This window comes from Schistocerca gregaria, chromosome 3 (genome assembly GCF_023897955.1).
Source record: "Schistocerca gregaria isolate iqSchGreg1 chromosome 3, iqSchGreg1.2, whole genome shotgun sequence".
NCBI classification, from domain to species: Eukaryota; Metazoa; Arthropoda; class Insecta; order Orthoptera; family Acrididae; genus Schistocerca; species Schistocerca gregaria.
The window spans coordinates 157,689,321-157,709,665 of NC_064922.1; positions in this window are offsets into that span (position 1 = coordinate 157,689,321).

A 20,345-nucleotide genomic window follows, 5' to 3' on the forward strand; every position below is an offset into this window, starting at 1 on the left:
ACTAAGTTAGTTGGAAGAGAAAGAGTTATTAATTGGGAATTCATTTTCTACACTCTGTAAAACGTTGTATTCTGTTGAAGTTATTGAAGTTCTTTGATTTTTATAGCGCATGCGAAGCATTTAAAGTGATTTTAAATTAGTATTCGTTACCATTGGAAGATATTCAGATCTTCAGTACATCAGATGAGTCAGCCAAGCACAAATGTAACACAGTAGGTGCCACGGCATGTCTCCTAGAGATGAAACTGTTGTTGTTGTTGTTGTTGTGGTCTTCAGTCCTGAGACTGGTTTGATGCAGCTCTCCATGCTACTCTATCCTGTGCAAGCTTCTTCATCTCCCAGTACCTACTGCAGCCTACATCCTTCTGAATCTGCTTAGTGTATTCATCTCTTGGTCTCCTACAATTTTTACCCTCCTATGACTAGTGCGCTTTAAAGCAGTCTATAAAAGTGATTCATTTCACATATCTTCAAAGAGAATAGAAGAGGTGAAAACATCTGAGTGTCTCCAACGAACTTGTCTTTAATTTTTACACTAATGACGAGCAAATCATATCATCTATTATAATTCTGTGAAAATACTACATATTATTGGTTCATTTGACTGAAAACCGCAACAGATCACGTAATAATCTTGTCTCACTATCTACTGCAAGCTCAGTATCAGATGCTGGACCATTGCAGCAGCTTCATCTTGTAGATCATGTTCCTGTACGTTCCCACCATACGACCATGAGCATGTGGTGGCTCAAAATTTTGCCAGTGGAATAACATATCATTTCAAAAGTTTATTAAGTTACTAGCTGAAGATTTCTTTCAAATCAACTGCTATTACCCAATAGTCACAGTAGTGTTCAGTGGCAAGAGTGGATAAGATAAATTTACTACACATTAAATTCTTTTTTAATTGCGTACTTTGTTTGAGATGCGGAGGATGACTTCCATTGACTTAATTGGGTTCATTGATTTGCAGTGTGAGTTGTAAGTAATTAATAACAAGGTTATGAAGGTTTCAGTTTTTCCACACAAACATTTTTTCAGTATCACTTGCTCATTTCCCAATTCTCTTCTGATCGACTGCACTCCACGAATGCTTTGATCATATTTGTGATAAGTATCTGCATGCTACTCTTAGCTGAAAACCGACTTGAATGAAGATGGCAAATTGTAGCCAATAAATTTCTAAGTGGCAAAGTCCATAATTAAAATTGAGTCATCAACACCGAAATGCATTTTACGCCTTTGTGTCCTGCTGGGTCCTCTATCCTTCCCACAACAACCGCAGAGGGGCTGGGGGGAGATTAGAGTACTGCGTCATCCTGGAAATTGAAGCAAGCGACGGTTTCACTTTATGGCACCAATCTTCTTCAGGGAGTTTAATATTCTAGATGTAAATGTTACTCTACACAAAATGCCACAATTTGGTTAACGTGTAACACTGATGAAAGGCGCCGTCACTTTCACAGTGTGGTGCGGCATTCTACCAGAAAATATTTCATTCAAATTTAAGTTGAACGCATAAACTTGCATAGCATTTATCACCGGTTCTCTGTTGATATACTGTCGAACATGAACCTGGTTGGTTAATAGGTTGGTTGATTTGTGAGAGGGGATCAAACGGCGAGGTCATGTCTCATCGGATTAGGGAATGATAGGAAAGGAAGTCGGCTGTGCCCTTTCAGAGGATCAATCTCGGCACTTGCCTGAAGCGATTTAGGGAAATCACGGAAAACTTAAATCAGGATGGTAGGACGTGGAGTTTGTACCCTCATCCTCCCAAATTGGAGTCCAGTGTGCTAACCACTTCGCCACCACGCTCGGTGAACATGAACCCGAAAGCGAGGTCCTCCAATTGGCTTAATGTGCTGTCAAGCGCGCGAAAACTGAGGCCGTGGCGCCTGCAACGCAGCGTACGGACGTTCCTAAATTACTACTTGTACCGTACGATGTCTTCAGTGTTTGCACAAGACATATTCAGGAAATAAGGGTAGAGCGCTTTGTTTAAAAATTGATAACTTACTCCAAAGTTGCACAAATGGAGCATCGTCTATTGCTTATAAAGCCAGAAAAATGGCTCTGAGCACTATGGGACTTAACTTCTGAGGTCATCAGTTCCCTAGAACGTAGAAGTACTTAAACCTAACTAACCTAAGGACATCACACACATACATACCCGAGGCAGGATTCGAACCTGCGACCGTAGCGGTTGCGCGGTTCAATACTGTAGCACCTAGAACCGCTCGGCCACTCTGACCGACTATAAAGCTACAGAAGTTGCTATGATTCAGTAGTTGTCTGATTGTGGGTGAAAGCAATTGTTGCTCACTCCAGTTACGAAGTGCACGCTCTAATTCGATTTTTGTATACTGACTGCTCAAATTCATCTGTCGTCGGGCCTCGTTTATGAGCCTACTGCAGTGAGTGAAGGAAAGATTAGTGTCAGACTATTTAAAAGAGACGCCACAAATATGAATGATGCAGAACGGAGTGCAGGCTCAGCATACAGACCGATCAAGCTTTGCAACAAGTGGATCGATAACTCCTATTTCATGGATGGTTGATTTTCGATGTTCTGAGTGACGAATTTCCTCAAGTTGGGCCCACCACTGTTCACATGACTGTCACGAAAACATTCTGATATCGCAAATTGTGTGCAAGTAGGTATCAAAAAAGCTTACCGACGAACACCCAAAGAAGGAGATGTCAAGTGTACCAACGTTTTTAGATCGCTGTCCACAGAATGAAGACGATCTGTTTTCCCACTTTGTTACGGACGGATATCCTGCTGCAACGTGGAATCAAAACAACAGTCAGTGTTGTGGCACCATTCAGTTTCTCCACAGCCCAAAAAAATTCAAGTAGTCTCCTTATTCGGCAAATGGTGGCCTCCGTTTCTGGGACGAAAAGGCTGCTCATTTGGACGACTTCTGGCAACGTGGGTCAACCATTACTGTTTACACGTACTTTGAAACGCTCACCTAAAAGAGTTGTGCCACCCAAAATGGACAGCGAGGAAGACTGCTACCCAGGTCCAATATCTAATAGAAGAATTTCTATACATAGGAAATGAAGAAGCTAGTGCAGCGTTAGCAAAGTGAAGTGCTTAGAGTTGAAAGAGAAACACCTACAAAACTCAAGTATCTCTGTAGGAAACGAAATCCTTTCTTTTTTTTGAGATGTGGTTCGTTTGCGCAACAAAATGAAAGGCAACAGGTTTGTTTTGTGCTACAGGTGTTTTCCTTCTTTTTATTTGTGAAGCAGCTTGAGTATTATGTGCTGTGTCTTTTATCTGTATGATTATTACATACATATTACTATATTACAGCTTTTATTATTCTCTTGTTGCTTGGAACAAACAACTTTTTAGAGCGCAACATTCGTATGGTAAAATTAATGTTTGATTCCACTCACTTTTTGAGATCTTTTTAATCCATATGTGTCATGCTGGAGTTGTATTCAGTTGGCATGTGTGCCCGGCTTTCAGCTTTTTCCTACTTCAGTTGAACATTTCGCTTTCACTCTTCACTGTGTTTTTACTGTACATAGTGTTGCCAACTATCGCTGTGATTTCTTCTGTCACCTTTTCTTTGTGTTGTGGTGTCCGCATGTAGATTTACATTAATTTGTTATGTATGCATAGTTTTGAGGTGTGAGGTTAAGCTGTTATTTAGCCTGCTTATATTCTTTACCTCTGTTTGTTATTGTTTTAGAGGTTTAAATAATCAGTGGGCTGTTATTTATATTGATTTAGTCATTTATTACTTTCTTGTTCATTGCAAGAACTCAGCCTGTGAAAGTTCTCCTGTTTTGGTAAGTTTTCTGTTGTAATTGTTCATTCTAAGGCTGTCCATGGTTTATGCCCGTGCCTTATTAGGTGTTCAGCATATGTAGAAAGACTATTTTTCTACCTGCAGCTTCTTATGTGTTATTTGTATCTAATTTTGAGATTTCTGCCTCTTATTTCCAGATACACTGATCTGCAAGCTTGACATTCTAACTAGTGCATATCAGCTCCTTGGTATTTGTCTGGATTTTTATTGATGTTTATAAATGTGGCTGGAGCGTGCTTCTTGTTCTGCGTAATCCTTGTTTCTTCAGTAGATTTGCTAATCTAGTTATAGCTTTATGTTTCTAAGTTATAGTATACCAATTCTTTTTGTTAGTCACGTCATGAGTGTTTGTGCTGTGTGTGTTTGTCTGAGCTGAAGTGTCTGTGTTGTTGGTGGAGTTTTCTTATGCTTGTGTCCCCTGTTTATTTTCACTTTTTTTCCATTGTTTTCTCAGTCTGCATATCAGTTTTTCGAAAGCTGCTAGTCTGTGGTTTTATGGGTAGTTTGATGTGGCACGTATAATTGTGTCTGTCGCTGTTGGCAACGTGTAAATGTCAAGTTTGTGCGTATTGGTTGCTGTCTATGTTTATTGTTATATCAAATAAGTGTACTTGTGCTTGTGTTTGTGTTTCTTTTCTAATGAATATTTTTTTGACTAAATGAACCTTACGTTTCAAATATCTTTCCCATTTTCTGTAACTCACGTTCTGTACTGGAAAGGTAAACTATACTGGTAGTGGGTGCATAAAGATTTTGTTATTATTCTGAGGCCTATTTCAAAGGTGTCATGATATCTGTACGAGCACTATCTCACAATGTTAGTGGCAATGTTGGAAATCTACTCGTTCATGCAACACTATTGTTTTTGTAAATATATACTTAATTGTTTTTCAGCTGGCTTAGTTTCTTCAGTTCCGATGTGTTTATGTCTCTAGATGCTTGAATAATCCTCATTTAGTTAATATACTGAAGGCAGACGATATAAATGTTTCGTTCTGTGCCTTCTTATTTTCAAAGCGGAATTATGAAATTAGCTTGACTGTAGTCATAACAGAAGTACTAAAACATGAACTATGGGGTAAGGGGAGGTAGTTGTATTTACAATTTTAATTACAGTAGTAGTCTTTTCTGCTATTTTTTGGTAGGTCATGTGTAGCAGACAATTGTCACTATACATAAATACATTGATGTCGCATTAGATACAAGATTATTTAGGTACTAAAGTAATACACTGTAATTATGACTGAATAAATAAATGATAGAGACATTTAAAGGGATGCGATAACTGAAGGGAAAAGGAAGGAAATCATGTATGTCTGTGCATGTCAGTCAGTTATTTCGGTTTCTTATTATCTACTGACGCAGCGAAGTTGGTCATAAATAGAGCTGGGACTTTTTCTGCAAGAAATGTACCAGATTTCAAAAGGAGTTAAAAATCTTAGACCATCCTTTTATAAAGGACACACTGAACAATTCAACTATCGCAAAATACCTACGAATACTTAAGACAGTTAAACCAAATAAAATAAAGCATGTTTTACAGATTCTATCTGCATTAATCAGGAAATGTTTGTAGATAAAGAACGGTCGTTCTTCATCAACAGTCACAAGGTGGATGTGTCTTACCCCATTGTAAAGCGTCCAGTGCAGGTTTTTTTTTAAATAAAAAAGAAAAAAGAAGACATGGTTTTGGTGTACATAATACGTTTAGGTAATAATTGCGGCTATGCAAAAAGATGAGTATCATAACATAGTTTGTATTTACACAACGTTTATAGCTAACTGATTCTTAGTTTTGAAGCACGCCTCAATTTTTTTTATTGTTCCTCATACTTGTCGACCGCCACCAATATCATGCTACTAGAGATATGCCAGCTTTGTGTGTCATTTCCTCGTGCATCAGCCAGACTAGGGACTTGCTAAACGCCGGCAGTGCGCTCTCCAAGACAACAGGCCTTGAGATAACAGGGAGCAGCGGCGGTGGCGGCGGCGGCGGCGCGTACGTTACGAAATAAAACGGTTGTGCGCCGGCGCGTGCTGACGTCACACGCTACCATTCAAAGCTTCTTATCTCCGACGCTGCGCCACGCTACGCTGCCGACAATACGGCAGGCAAGCCTGCCAACGTTTGAATTACTCACAACGTTCAGTTCGACAGCTTTCAGCTATCTTTGGTATCCTCATATTCAGTCTCTGATTATCTTTTGTGAAAGCGTTTGCAACATACGAATATAGCTGCATTAGGGTAGCATTCAGTAATAACTTGATGATGTAAGAACATGCATAACGACATTCTTTCTCAAAACAGGCATATTTATTTCATGGTATAAAACACTGGCAATACCTGATATCTGTAAAATTTTGTTTTTCAGTAAGCAAAAGCATATGCCGGATTTCAAATGTGGCGCTAAAGAAGAATGTGAAAAAGTTAAGTACTGTGGGCAAAGAAGTTACAAAATGAAAAGCTGCCAGGTTTGTGGCACATCTGGCAGGGCATCCAGCTAGGAAACTAAGGAAGAAAACAATAGCAACAGCCAGAATGTGGAACATTTCTTTGAGAAAGTTTGGTTTACCAGAGATGGATATATGAAGAGATATAAACTGATGCAGGAGTGCGTAAAATTTGTTGACTGACCCTTTCAAAATATAAGTACGTAGAGATTTAGAATCTACAACAGAGTGGGCCGCTGCAAAACATTCAAAGATTAAATGAATAAAAATTGTAAAATACAACGTTAGTAGCCTTGCCTTAGTATGGACTATGGCATCCACACATGGGCCTCTTCTGCTAAAACTTCATTAGTAGTCTAAGTGGTTACTTGTGCAAATTATGCATGTTCGTATGATGACTAAACTTGAAATTAGTGTTACTGTACGGCGTTACACTTCCATATAACCAAAATTAAAAATTAACAATAAATCATAATCAAATGTTAACAGTTTCACTCGTGAAAGAGTATGATTTCTTAAAGATGTAGTTATATAACGTTGAAACACTGTGTGCAACGATTTTTCTGCTGATTCTGATGACGGTTTTAGGGAAAAAAGAACATTTAAGATCATCAGTCTCCTCTTCAACACAATTTCAATGCACAAATTTCTTCGATTGTCCTCCCGCTCAGTGGTGAAGTTCTTCGGCACCATTTTGGCAGAAACTTTTAGGATGTGCAAAGCTTCGGTCAGAATTTACTGTATTGTGAGAGTGTCAAATTTAACAGGTCTCCTATCATCCTTATTGTTAAACGTTGATCTGATGTCATAAAAGCCGGCATATGTTCGACGTTTTCTTCAGTTTTTGAAGCCGAAGATCTCACTGAGCGAGGTTCATCTTCGTCGTGTGCTGGTCTTCCCCATAGGCCTGTTTCAACTTTACGAAGGTCATACTCCCGGATTCCCCTGGTTTAACGCAAAACGTGATTGCATAACTTTGCTCTTTATTCCGCTGTTCCATTTTCGTAACAAACAAAAAAAAAACTTTCACTAATGTCTGTACGGAATTGGAATTCGGACTGAGCATCTAGAAGGGATGAACACGGTGTCTTTCAATAGTTTTCAGTTTATTTTGCAATAAATTGAGCTTTGTTTCCTCCCACTTCCATAAAACTGACATGATTATCTAAACTAATTAAATACAATGAAACGAATTTAGTGTCTCGACGTGTATGAAACCAGAGAGGTCGTAGAGAGATGAAATGACTCAACAGTGCAACCCGCTCAGTTAGTGTGCTTGAATCTTTTCATGTCGTTGAGTCTTCACTGATTTCATATACGTCGATCCACTCGTTTCATTTCAGAGCATTTAATTAATTACAGATGCTTCACGAGTGGCATGGTGAGGAACAGACATCCACAGACTCCGTTCGTCCAGCGATGCTGTTCTGTTCTCACGTACCCCTTCGCTAGAACATCTGGTAGCAGTGTCCGTAAATTAAAAGTGGAAACATCTGCGATAGTGAAAATTTGAGTTAGAACTGGAGACGTGGTCAGCTATCGTGATGTTTATGGCGACTGCCCGCTGTAAGTAGTTGGTGAACTGCTCAGAGTTTCATCAAAATTACATTTTATTTAAGAAAATAATATGTTATTGATAGAAATGTAAATGTCGTGTGACTAGTCGGGTAGACCGTTCGCCGGGTACAAGTCTTTCGATTTGACGCCACTTCGGCGACTTGCGCGTCGATGGCGATGAAATGATGATGATTAGGACAACACAACACCCAGTCCCTGAGCGGAGAAAATTCCCGGCTGGAATCGAACCCGCGCCCTTATGATTTACATTTTGTCGCGCTGACCACTCAGCTACCGGGGGCGGACATTATTGATGGTGAGAGGGATGATCTTCGTGTGACGTTAATTATTTTTCAATTTATGTGCAATACGTAGCAGCGTCAATCTAAAATACTAAATCCTAAATAACAACCAGAAACAATGTCACCAACACACCTAAAATTGTCCGTTAATACTTAGTCATGTAATCTTTTAAGTAAGGAAGGAAGTTTGGAACTGGAAAAGTTCCAGTAATAGCACATGTGGAAAAATTCTATGTAAGAAGCAAGATTTCACACTTTGGTCGCCTCTCAGAAGATATAAACAACAAGTCGCAGTGGGCATTGTGAAACTCGTCAGAAAAGCTGTGCTGTTAATAAATAAATGTTGACATGGAGCAGACCGTGTACGTCTGTATGTAGTATCGCTTCGTTACGATATGTAAGCTCTGAGAAAAGTGAATAAAAGCGTCTCGCTTTTCTTGTCACTTCTAGTTTTTTTTTCGTTTGTATTCTCAAGGTTTCAACGATTTGCTCTTACTTCATCATCAGGAGTTAGCTGTCGCACTAATAGACTGAGTGGCAGTTTCGTATGTAGTTGGCCGAATTATGCTACTGAAACGTCACGGAGGTATGGAATATTCACTTGATAACAGCAAATCTGTTGATATCTGTGTGGGAGGAAAATTAATGGCGATGATGATATCATTAGATGGAAGATATCGCAGCTAATTTCTCTGTAGCATCTAGCGCTCGTTTCCGTACACCTACCGTCTCGATTAAAGGTGAAGGAGGTTCATTAGCACCCACTTATAGAAACGCCGCATTTGTAGGGGGTTTGGAGCGGCGAGTACCTGCTTACTAGTCAACACCGATGTTGCCGCATTACCTCCCGGCATCGTGTGCGAGTTAGGAAATAAGTTACATAGTGTATCCGGTATTATTGCACCTTGTCGTTGTTGATCCGTTAAAAATTACCTAAACAAATTTAGACGGCTATTAACGGGAGCTTTACAGTTTAAACCAGTCGGCAGACATATTTGTCAATGCAGGGGGTGTCTTTTGCAGCTCGGGTAAAAACAGAAAGAAAGAGGTGCGCTATGACACGACTTTAAAATATTAAGCACGTATCATAATGCACCGCTGATCTCTCCAAGCCACTGATCCGAGTAGGATTACCTCACGTGGCCCAGCGGGCTGTGTTAACCTACTTCCTCCTAACAAGAGAAAAAATGGTTCAAATGGCTCCGAGCACTATGGGACTTACTTTCTAAGGACATCAGTCCCCTGGAACTTAGAACTACTTAAACCCAACTAACCTAAGGACGTCACACACATCCATGCCTGAGGCAGGATTCGAACCTGCGACCGTAGCGGTCTCGCGGGTCCAGACTGTAGCTCCTAGAACCGCTCGGCCAACCCGGCCGGCCCTCACAAGAGACGTGAGTGTGAAAGCGACCGTGGACGATGCTTGGTTTCCAGCGTGATCGGTGAGCGTTCAAAAACGATCTCGCTGCACGAGCTCGGCAACTTCATCTGCGACGGGAGTTTCCTGCTTCATCTGGCGTACCAACTCCTCAGATCGTGCTTCCGAAAACGGACACGCGCACAATAGCTGCGTTAACTGCCTAGCTGTTCTAGAGGACACGTGGAGAAAATCCGAAGTAACAAAAATGTGTGTGAAATCTTATGGGACGTAACTGCTAAGGTCATCTGTCCCTAAACTTACACACTATTTAACACAAATTATCCTAAGGACAAACACACGCACCCATGCCCGAAGTAACATTCTGGAGACAGATAAGCGTCTGAACTGCAGAGCATAAAAAAATAAACATAAAATGAAAAGTTAACTGTAAAAGAACTAATGAAACTACAGGTTGATACGTATGCTTATATTAGAGAGAAAGTAGCAGTAGAAAAACAAGACTGGAGGGGTAGAAAACCCATTTCGCCCAGTGCCTTCCAACGATCTTCCCTCAAGGCTGTAATGTAGGATTTGCTTTGAAATGCTTGCCTCTGTATTTCGCAGAACATGTTTTTCTCATTAAAACTTGGTCTGTATTATTTTTCTGCTACTGGTACCACATTTAGTTCTTTCCTTTGAGGGTCATTTCTCCTTTTAACTGTTCTTCTGCAACCTTTTAGCGATATGAGAAATTTCACGTCTCGTGTTTGTATTTGTTTACGGACTCACCTCTTATGAACCCAGCGGTTTGATCCTTATAATAACGTTGGTACTTCCATTATCATGTGAAATTTCACTTAGGTCTCTCTACGAGACGGCTGGTCCCGGCGGAGGTTCGAGTCCTACCTCGGGCATGGGTGTATGTGTGTGTCCTTAGGATAATTTAGGTTAAGTAGTGTGTAAGCTTAAGGACTGATGACCTTAGCAGTTAAGTCCCTTGAGATTTCACAGCACATTTAACATCTCTACGGGAGTTCTTCCACTAGTGCCGCATATACAGTGGTGGATAGTAACCACATTACTTGTATCTCTGTCTTCCTCATAAGTTATATGACAGCAAGATACTGAAAATTTAAATTTTGTCCAATGTTACCCAGTGATGACGATCTTTGATCGAAATGCATCATTCCATCAAAACGTCATTATTTTGGCGTCAGTGACTAAAACTTTCCAAGTGTAGTTGAAGCTTATTATCTGTTCATCGTCATTTGCACTCTAGCCTCATTTTCACAGATGCATTAATTTTGGATGTAAGTTAAAATATAAGACCAATCGAAATATTCGCTGTAGCAGCGTTGTACGTAATCCTAGTTGATGCATGCGTTTGCCGAGAGATGGCGTGATGGTATTTCCAGTTGCACAAGCGAAGTTAAGGGCTTCACAGCAATTTCTTGATTTCTGGAGAGTTGTTTTCGCAATTCGTTGCTTGATTAATTCCTCCCGATCATCATAAAGAGCATACTTCAAACATTTATCGCAAGATGATAAGAGTTGCAAGGAGAGCATTGTCTCGTTCGTTACGACATATTACGGTGGTATCAGCGTTATGAGGCGGTACGTGTAAACACAAAGAACATGACACACCCTTGGTAGGCAGACGCTGTCAGCACCAGTGCCTCAATTTCGGCCGTGGATGAGCTCAAACGGACGAATTGTCAGATCACCACACGCGGCATTAGCGTTGAACTGTCGATAAGCAAAAGAACTGTTCATCACATAACCCACAGAAGCTTATTTGAGGCCAAGTTTGTGCCCAGTGGTTTCAGAGAGCCAGAAGTCAGCTAGAACGAGTGTTTGCCTGGCCCATCTCTTGGGAAACGTGGAGCAAGGATGAGATTTCATTGCTCTGATCGTGTCAAATGATAAAATGTGGCGTCTCCACTTGTACCCTGTTTCCAAATGGATGACCATGCAATGGCGGCATCCCGGCTCGTCAAAAAAAAAAAAAAAAAAAAAAAAAAAAATACCGTCCTACATCCCCACTTCGAGCAGTACTGCTGCAACAACACGTTGCTGATTATTAAAGAGGTCCTCGAGGACAAGTGTAGGAGCAAGCTGTCTAATGGGACAGTGATTCTTTAGGAAAACGCTAGGCCACCTGTGACCAAGAAGACCCTCGAGCTGCTTCAAAAATTCGATGGGACGTCCTGGAATATCCTTCTTGTACCGCCGATATCTCTCCATGTGACTCACATATCTCCGACACTGTAAAACAATCGCAGCAAGGTCAGAGGTTTTTCTGTGAAAGGCAGGGCGGGACACCTTGGAAAACTGATCCAGTCACTAACCCAGGAGTTTCTGTACTGAAGGCATTCTCTCCCTTTCTGCGTGCTGGAATTCGTGCGTCAGTGTAAATGGCAGTTGTATGTAGTCGTACTTCTCCAAATGACTGTAATTATAAAACGTTATTAAAATTTATTACGTATATCAATAGTCTCTTTTTCACTTGGGCGCAACCTATAGTGATAGTGTCTAAGCTGGAACAGTGGCAATCGTAATGCGTTAAGTGATCACTGGCATTGCCTTACGAATATAACAGCGGTGGAAAGTATTTTTCAGTATTATAGTACCAAAATAATTCCACTTAAATGAAGAAATTGTTATCTGTGAGTAGTTGAAATGAAAGTGGACGACTGTGACGGTAAGAGTGTATCGTTGATGGCAGTTACGCACTGGCGAGCTTTATTCCGTCCCACGTGTATCTACTAGGGAATGGTGCATGTGATTAGCGACTTTTGACGCCCCTACATATTCTCTAATGGCGATCCACAGACTTTTTCAGTCTGTCTTTTACCTAGCCTTCAACTTTCAGTGGGATGAACATTCGCCAGTACCGACATCTAGTTCGGATTACATGTGAAACTGTAGCTAGATTGATGGGATTAATGAGATATGTTATGGGCACCTTAACCGACGCAGTGGCGATCAGTTGAAACACTTGTACGCAACAGCTGAGCCACAGAGAATTATTATTATCTTGGAACAGACGCTCCCAGAATACTAAGGAACAGTACCCCCTCGCCCCACCCCCCAAAAGAATGGCCTCCCTATTGCCAAAGACCGTCTGTGCTTCGAAGCAAAGTGTGAACAAAGCTTCTGCCACGCCTGGACCATCGTGGAACAGACTGGTCCTATGAACACGGTTGCAATAAAGTTGTCGTGGAACAGAAAAGCTAGCAATTATCTCGACTGCTAAGAATTTAATGTAATGACAATATGGGCTCTAGTAGCAGAGTTCTGGCGACGGAGCCTCCCTATACAATAAAGAGAAATTCAATATCCATAATATTCACTGTTTCAAAAGTGTCTTCTCACCCTCAACTGTGCAAAGACTTGTTGTTGTTGTTGTTGTGGTCTTCAGTCCTGAGACTGGTTTGATGCAGCTCTCCATGCTACTCTATCCTGTGGAAGCTTCTTCATCTCTCAGTACCTACTGCAACCTACATCCTTCTGAATCTGCTTAGTGTATTCATCTCTTGGTCTCCCTCTACGATTTTTACCCTCTACGCTGCCCTCAAATACTAAATTGGTGATCCCTTGATGCCTCAGAACATGTCCTACCAACTGATCCCTTCTTCTGGTCAAGTTGTGCCACGAACTTCTCTTCTCCCCAATCCTATTCAATACTTCCTCATTAGTTATGTGACCTACCCATCTAATCTTCAGCATTCTTCTGTAGCACCACATTTCAAAAGCTTCTATTCTCTTCTTGTCCAAACTATATATCGTCCATGTTTCACTTCCATACATGGCTACACTCCATACAAATACTTTCAAAATGACTTCCTGACACTTAAATCTATACTCGATGTTAACAAATTTCTCTTCTTCAGAAACGCTTTCCTTGCCATTGCCAGTCTACATTTTATATCCTCTCTACTTCGACCGTCATCAGTTATTTTGCTCCCCAAATAGCAAAACTCCTTTGCTACTTTAAGTGTCTCATTTCCTAATCTATTTCCCTCAGCATCACCTGACTTAATTCGACTACATTCCATTATCCTCGTTTTGCTTTTGTTGATGTTCATCTTATAACCTCCTTTCAAAACACTGTCGATTCCATTCAACTGCTCTTCCAAGTCCTTTGCTGTCTCTGACAGAATTACAATGTCATCGGCGAACCTCAAAGTTTTTATTTCTTCTCCATGGATTTTAATACCTACTCCAAATTTTTCTTTTGTTTCCTTTACTTCTTGCTCAATATGCAGATTGAATAACATCTGGGAGAGGCTACAACCCTGTCTTAGTCCCATCCCAACCACTGATTCTCTTTCATGTCCCTCGACTCTTATAACTGCTATCTGGTTTCTGTAGAAATTGTAAATAGCCTTTCGCTTCCTGTATTTTACCCCTGCCACCTTTAGAATTTGAAAGAGAGTATTCCAGTCGACATTGTCAAAAGCTTTCTCTAAGTCTACAAATGCTAGAAACGTAGGTTTACTTTTCCTTAATGTTTCACCTAAGATAAGTCGTAAGGTCAGTATTGCCTCACGTATTCCAGTATTTCTACGGAATCTAAACTGATCTTCCCCGAGGTCAGCTTCTACCAGTTTTTCCATTCGTTTGTAATGAATTCGTGTTAGTATTTTGCAGCTGTGGCTTATTAAACTGATTGTTCGGTAATTTTCACAAAGGTCAACACCTGCTTTCTTTGGGATTCGAATTATTATATTCTTCTTGAAGTCTGACGGTATTTCGCCTGTTTCATACATCTTGCTCACCAGATGGTAGAGTTTTGTTAGGAGTGGCTCTCCCAAGGCCGTCAGTAGTTCCAATGGAATGTTGTCTGCTCCGGCGGCCTTATTTCGACTCAGGTCTTTCAGTGCTTTGTCAAACTCTTCACGCAGTATCGTATCTCCCATTTCATCTTCATCTACATTCCCTTCCATTTCCATAATATTGTCCTCAAGTACATCGCCCTTATATAAACCCTCTATATACTCCTTCCACCTTTCTGCTTTCACTTCATTGCTTAGAAATGGGTTTCCATCTGAGCTCTTGATGTTCATACAAGTGGTTCTCTTATTTCCAAAGGTCTCTTTAATTTTCCTGTAGGCAGTATCTATCTTACCCCTAGTGAGATAAGCCTCTACATCGTTACATTTGTCCTCTAGCCATCCCTGCTTAGCCATTTTGCCCTTCCTGTCGATCACATTCGTGAGACGTTTGTATTCCTTTTTGCCTGCTTCATTTACTGCATTTTTATATTTTCTCCTTTCCTCAATTAAATTCACTATTTCTTGTGTTACCCAAGGATTTCTACTAGCCCTCGTCTTTTTACCTACTTGATCCTGTGCTGCCTTTACTACTTCATCCCTCAAAGCTACCCATTCTTCTTCTACTGTATTTCTTTCCCGCATTCCTATCAATTGTTCCTTTATGCTCTTCCTGAAACTCTGTACAACCTCTGGTTCTTTCAGTTTATCCAGGTCCCATTTCCTTAAATTACCACCTTTTTGTACTTTCTTCAGTTTTAATCTACAGTTCATAACCATTAAATCGTGGTCAGAGTCCACATCTGCTCCTGGAAATGTCTTACAATTTAACACCTGGTTTCAAAATCTCTATCTTACCTTTATATAATGTATCTGATACATTTTAGTATCTCTAGGGTTCTTCCATGTATACAACCTTCTTTCATGATTCTTAAACCAAGTGTTAGCTATGATTAAGTTATGCTCTGTGCAAAATTCTACCAGGCGGCTTCCTCTTTCATTTCTTAGTTCCAATCCATATTCACCTACTATGTTTCCTTCTCTCCCTTTTCCTACACTCGAATTCCAGTCGCCCATGACTATTAAATTTTCGTCTCCCTTCAATAACTCAATAATTTCTTTTATCTCGTCATACATTTCCTCAATTTCTTCGTCATCTGCAGAGCTAGTTGGCATATAAACTTGTACAACTGTAGTAGGTGTGGGCTTCGTATCTATCTTGGCCACAATAATGCGTTCACTATGCTGTTTGTAGTAGCTTACCCGCATTCCTATTTTCCTATTCATTATTAAACCTACTCCTGCATTACCCCTATTTGATTTTGTGTTTATAACCCTGTAGTCACCTGACCAGAAGTCTTGTTCCTCCTGCCACCGAGCTTCACTAATTCCCACTGTATCTAACTTTAGCCTATCTATTTCCCTTTTTAAATTTTCTAACCTACCTGCCCGATTAAGGGATCTGACATTCCACGCTCCGATTCGTAGAACGCCAGTTTTCTTTCTCCTGATAACGACATCCTCTTGAGTAGTCCCCGCCCGGAGATCCGAATGGGGGACCATTTTACCTCCGGAATATTTTACCCAAGAGGACGCCATCATCATTTAATCATACAGTAAAGCTGCATGCCCTCGGGAAAAATTACGGCCGTAGTTTCCCCTTGCTTTCAGCCATTCGCAGTACCAGCACAGCAAGGCCGTTTTGGTTGTTGTTACAAGGCCAGATCAGTCAATCATCCAGACTGTTGCCCGTGCAACTACTGAAAAGGTTGCTGCCCCTCTTCAGGAACCACACGTTTGTCTGGCCTCTGAACAGATCGCCCTCCGTTGTGGTTGTACCTACGGTACGGCTATCTGTATCGCTGAGGCACGCAAGCCTCCCCACCTACGGCAAGGTCCATGGTTCATGGGGGTGCAAAGACTTAAGCAAATGAAAGTTGTAACAAAAATAGACTGTACAGAAGATAACATCATGAACAGGAAAAATGACGATATTAACATTCATCTGAAATACTGGGAGTATGCAGAATACATTATTTAAAAAATATATGTGAAAGGAACTGGTGCACAAAATAACTGAAATAAAAACAGTATGCGATTTTGTGGTAAACCAACATGTGAAATAAGTAAAAACATTCTTTAATAAATATATAAATCTGTTTTGATACGGCGACAGGGAATATATAGAAAACTGTGCAATCTGTGAAGAAGGCAATATGTAACACCGTTTGTCTTCTTCGTTGGGAGGACAATGCAGAACACTACTTCTCTCGACTGAAAATAATTCGGTTGTATTATATGCTGAACGAATGTAAGGATCTATAATAATTGCGTTAATGTCAGTATATGTGTTAAACGAGTTCTTTGTGCTTCTTTAAGTAGTACTAGAGAAGATCCTCCATTGCAAAGAAATAAAGATTACAAAATGTCAGAAATAATTACCGCCAACATTAAGAGCATCTCTGTTGTCATAGATGGAAACTCAAAAATACGCCGCCATTACTCGCTGGGTTCAAAGTTCCTAAGTTATAACGTAGGATCTTCACGCTATGAGGTAAAAAAAGAATAATTACAATTTGAATAATAATTTATTAAGCTTCCAAGTAGGTATGTTAGCGAACAGCTTTGGCCTGTACTCATGTCTGCAAAAGTTTGCGAGAAGTCTAAATTAAACTCGACACCCAGAAAATATTAAGGAAATAAATGACAACCACACTTGGTTCAAAGAAAATATTCAAAAGAAATAACAATTTTTATTTTTTCTTATAACTCTCGTGTATCTTAGTATTTAATAGTAAAAAACCCAAAGTAAAAAAGCATCAGGCTAATGTTGCGAGGGACGTTATAGACGTAAGACCATACAGGCAAGGAATAAGGAAAATAATTTCGTCGTATCACGCATGGAAGCAAGTCACAAGTTGACCCTCCACTGATCATCGACATGAGCGATTACTCGATACCTAGTGAAGTAAAAAACATGGTACAAAGCCAAAGGTGCCCGGCAGAATCTCTGGTGAGTCTCGCAAACACATGCATCCACAACAGTTCCAAGTTAACTAAACTGTAAGTCAACCGCTCATAAGTATTATGCTTGCTCCCGAATAGACCGATCTCTATCCAAGAACGCCGGTGACCGAGTACCTCAACAGACTTGCTCAATTCTCTCTTTCTGAGTTCTGTGCTGTGTTTCCCGACAATTTCCAGAGCCAGTCGGAGCACTGGTTTTCAAAAAGTTACTACCCACAAAAAGATTTTACAATAACGTTTCATCACTCACCTACTGGATATGTGAGGAAAAGCGAATCAAAAACGTTTCCGAATAGGCGAAAGCACGCCGAAATCTGTTCTCTGCCTGTGAACTCTGGTGACACTTTTCGCCTCTACAAGCAGAGGAAGGAAGATGTAGCCCCGGGTACTCCTTGGTTTCACGAAACGTAGGAAAAATCTGTTTAAAACAGCCCTCAGTTACTTTGCAGAGACAGGCCTTTTGTAGGAACATATTACTGTTTATATTGCCTCTCCCAGAAGTGTGAAAAGTCTCCCCGTCAGAAGTTCGAGTCCTCCCTCAGGCATGGGTGTGTTTTGTCCTTAGCGTAAGTGAGATTAAGTAGCGTGTAAGCTTAGGGACTGATGACCTTAGCTGTTAAGTCCCATAACATTTGACACATTTGAGTGTAGTCTGGGTAAACTGCAATCCGCTTTAAGATAAGCTAGCTTTTCATGCAATCAGTGTTTATTGCCGTCATATCTCCAGAATGTGTGTTGTACGAGGGGCGTTTAGTAAATAATGTAACACATCTTTTTTCTTATGAAAGCAAGCTGGTTTTATGCAGGATTGCAATATGCCACACTTCTTCTACTTCTTCTTCTTGCGCTACTGCCGTTATCCCACATCGTGCGCAGGGTCGGCAGGGTTAAGTACGGATTTGGCATGGTTAATATTAAGGGGTGGCTAGACGCCCTTCCTCCCGCCACCCCATACCCCCCCCCCCCCCCCCCCCCCCCGGGACGGAAGTAGTGTATCCCGTCTGTCTGCATCTAGTGTAAATCCTGAAAGAATGTGAATGCGTTTCAAATGTCTGCGAGTCGTGGAACTGAGGCGGGACTTGGGGACCAGCCCGGTATTCACCTAGTAGGATGTGGAAAACCGCCTAAAAACCACATCCAGGCTGGCCGGCACGCCGGCCGTCGTCGTTAATCCGCCGGGCGGATTCGATAGGGGGGGGGTCGGCGCGCCTACCCGAGTCCAGGAAGCAGCGCGTTAGCGCTCTCGCCTGCCCCGGGGGGTTCCAATACGCCACGCTATTCACCACTATTTTGGCTACAAAACCCTATTTTTCAACATAATCTCCGTTCAATGTGATGGCCTTACGCCACCTTACTGGGAGTGCCTGCACGCTCGCGTGGTACAACTCTGCTGGTCGACGTCGGAACCAACGTCTTGCTGCATCAGGAACCTCCCAATCATCCAAGTCCTGCTTCCTGGTGAGTGCATTCTTCATTAAGTCAGACGGATGTAAGTCGAAAGGTGCGAGATCCAGACTTTACGGAGGACGAGGAAGAACAGTCCGCGGAAACAATTCCGCACAGATCGTCCTTTGTTGTTCTTTATGGTCCTCTGTTAGGCAGCGACGAACCCAGTGGTCACACACCTTAGAGTATCCCAACTCTTGGACGCGTGTCAGCACTACCAACACACGTCCAGTTGAGCAGCGAGGTGTTCGATCGTAATTCGTCACACATATTAGTGAATGAAGCTGTTTCAAAATTGAGAAATTCCATTTCATTGAATAATCTGAATACAGTAACACAATCTATTCATCGGTTAATGTTTCTTCTCATCAGATAGAGGATCCAAGACCAGCATCGTATCTCCCAGAAGACAACGAAGGCCATCAACGAAACAACAAGGTAACTAATATTTAATAACTCCTGATGTCGATGGGGGATTCGATGCCGCTTACTTAGAATTATGGGGACCTAGAGCCACTGGCTCTAGGTCCCCATAATACCGCTGCCCTACCGCAGCAAGAACAACTGTAACTTTTCCAGATAAGTCCTCTATAGTATGCGCTCTGTGCTGCACGCACTGTGTATACGCTGCGAGAATGAAGGTATTCACATTAAGTGACAGGAGTGCGGGTGATTATTTATTGTCGTAATTACTACGCCCGCTCTCCACTATCTACAAAATAAATGACAACACTGTTTCGAAGACAGATCTTTGAACATTAAACATAGAATACCCCATTGTAAGACGCAGATGTAAATATGTCACCTGGCAAAATAAACTCGTTAACGCCGGTTTGCACTGAGGCGAACACAAGCGAACAAGTGTGGATGAAAGATAATTATCTGTGGTGAAACGGTAAGTGAGCGCGAGCGAACAGCATTCGGCTGTGTTCGGTTCGCGTTATTTGATGTTCGCTCGTGTTTCGCTGGTGTCAATCTTTTTTCGAATCACCAAAAGCAGTCAGCGTCCTCTCCGCTCCGGTGTTGTATTGCGTGCGAAAGGTGCTTATGTTGATTCAAAATGGTTCAAATGGCTCTGAGCACTATGCGACTTAACTTCTGAGATCATCAGTCGCCTAGAACTTAGAACTGATTAAACCTGACATAACCTCAGGACATCACACACATCCATGCCCGAGGCAGGATTCGAACCTGCGACCGTAGCGGTCGCTCAGTTCCAGACTGTAGCGCCTAGAACCGCACGGCCACTCCGGCCGGCGCTTTTGTTGATATTGATACGAGTGGTCTGAAGAGGATGTAATTTTGGTTCTAGAACAACGTAGATATCACAGGCGCTTGTGGACCCTAACTCGTCACAACACAAACGCCAAAGGAAAAGAAATGCGATTGGTAGGAAACTGCCCAAGCACTCAAAGATCCAACTGGGGAAATAAGAAAGACGATAAATTAATGACACAGCTTTTGTGTCTGCTTCGATTGAAAATGAACACTACAATAATCTGCCTTGAAAGTAAACAAATAAGAATAAGTATCTATTAGTGTGATTGAAATTGAAAACGTTCGTAAGACCTGATCTTTCTCTGACAGTATATAT